Genomic DNA, 2500 nt, shown 5'->3' on the forward strand with positions numbered 1-2500 from the left:
AGGAACCTCGTATCGGCTGCCGAGCCGGAGCTCGAACAACTTGGACTTTCACCTCTAATTTATATCAACTCACCACTCCCCGAGGGATCCGCAGAATTGCTTCTGGGTCCCGTATCGTTATTTGCGATTCGTGTTTGCATTACACTACATTGAACTATTCCAACTTGTTTATCCGCATGGCGAACATTTGCTGCATTGAACATTAAAGTTCCACTTCGCTCTCCCCTACGTGGGTCTGAGCTTCACTCTCAGGGAAAAAATATGCCACATTGGTTAGGGAAACCCGGTTTCATCACGCTATGTGCCCTGCACTACCGGCTTAGCGTGAATGCTTCGAGTTTCCCTAAGAAGTTCGATTGGTCTTGCAGAGTTTAAAGACAACGAAGCTTAGTTTCAAGCAATGATATAATATACGCGTATTAAAAACCCTTAACTGTTACAACTTTTATGCTTGAAACCATCGCAACGAAGTCTTTGGGTCCGTAGACCCGTGATGTACTGCTCCAGGAAACGTTTTGAAAGAGTGGAAACTCAAAATCATAGGTTAAGATCATCGGCAGAACCCACCAGACACCACTTTTGCTTCATAAGTTCGGCCTATAGTCATATGACGATTTTCATCGGGGAGGGGACGTATGACCCAAACGGGGGCTTATATGACCCACGGACACTGCAAACCATGCTCCTACGACTAAATAGAGGTTAAAACTACGATTTGGTGAAATCTTCATTTTTGACCTCGGAGCAAGGTACCTTCCCTATAGTAGGCAATGAGTAAATGATCATAATCCCAGGAGGGCAAAAAATGGGAACCCGAGAGGAAAGCGCTGTTGGCGCGCCTAAGCTAGTGGCCCGTAGAGTAAAAAGGGTACCCCCAACAAAGTTGTCGTTTCACGTTCTGGTTTCACTTTTCATCATCTAGGGTGCGTTCCTGACACGTTTTGAGGGGTTTTAGCAAAAAAAAATTTTTCGACTACTCGAGCTCTCTGGCCCGTTCGGTGCACATTTTTGAAAAAAGCTAGGGAGCTGCCCCTAGGTTCGGGGTGTCACAAAATGTTGAAAAGTGGTCGAAAAACCACTATCCAGAATCGGATGTAGAATCGTTAGACGAACTTAAAATTGTTCTACGACACCCATCTGCGACGTTTAGTATTCGAGATATAGCACTTTGTAGGTCTGACCGAGCAATTTTTGTTCCGCGCACTTTGTGCACCGTACACTTTGATGTTTGTATGAAAAAGTACCCTACCTAGGGACGCGTAGAGCAAATTTGTACCCCCGGGCATGTTGTCGATTGACATTCTGGTTGCACTTTTCATCATCTAAGGTGCGTTCCTGACACGTTTTGAGGGGTTTTAGCAAAAAAAAATTTTTCGACTACTCGAGCTCTCTGGCCCGTTCGGTGCACATTTTTGAAAAAAGCTAGGGAGCTGCCCCTAGGTTCGGGGTGTCACAAAATGTTGAAAAGTGGTCGAAAAACCACTATCCAGAATCGGATGTAGAATCGTTAGACGAACTTAAAATTGTTCTACGACACCCATCTGCGACGTTTAGTATTCGAGATATAGCACTTTGTAGGTCTGACCGAGCAATTTTTGTTCCGCGCACTTTGTGCACCGTACACTTTGATGTTTGTATGAAAAAGTACCCTACCTAGGGACGCGTAGAGCAAATTTGTACCCCCGGGCATGTTGTCGATTGACATTCTGGTTTCACTTTTCATCATCTAGGGTGCGTTCCTGACACGTTTTGAGGGGTTTTAGCAAAAAAAAATTTTTCGACTACTCGAGCTCTCTGGCCCGTTCGGTGCACATTTTTGAAAAAAGCTAGGGAGCTGCCCCTAGGTTCGGGGTGTCACAAAATGTTGAAAAGTGGTCGAAAAACCACTATCCAGAATCGGATGTAGAATCGTTAGACGAACTTAAAATTGTTCTACGACACCCATCTGCGACGTTTAGTATTCGAGATATAGCACTTTGTAGGTCTGACCGAGCAATTTTGTACTGAAATGTATGGTGAACATGTAATTCATTAAATAACATTGACTTGCATCGTGCCCTACTTCATCGGCACAGCTGTTATTGACTATCTTTAGTGGAAATGGATTGAGTTTGACCATTTTAAGCCCATTTCCTATGCCGTGCACCAACATTGTGTACCGATCAGGGAAAGTACGCTACGTACGCGTTCATGGATGTCGATGTTGGTACAAGTTGCCTTTCGGGATAGCCGTGCACCAAAACTGTGTACCGATCAGGGAAAGTACAAGACGGAGGGTGCAGCTCGAGCGTACGCGTTCATAGATGTCGATGTTGGTACACTTGCACCAAAATTGTGTACCAATCAGGGAAAGTACAACACGGAGGGCGCAGCCCGGGCGTACGCAATCATGGATGTCCATGTTGATACAATCTACGTGTACGTACCTAGTTTTTGTAGGAAAAGTTGCAATTAAGTGCTTGCATGCTTAAAATGCTCATCTCAACCGGTCACCTTTTGG

This window comes from Anopheles coluzzii, assembly GCF_943734685.1.
Source record: "Anopheles coluzzii chromosome X unlocalized genomic scaffold, AcolN3 X_unloc_28, whole genome shotgun sequence".
Lineage (NCBI taxonomy): Eukaryota > Metazoa > Arthropoda > Insecta > Diptera > Culicidae > Anopheles > Anopheles coluzzii.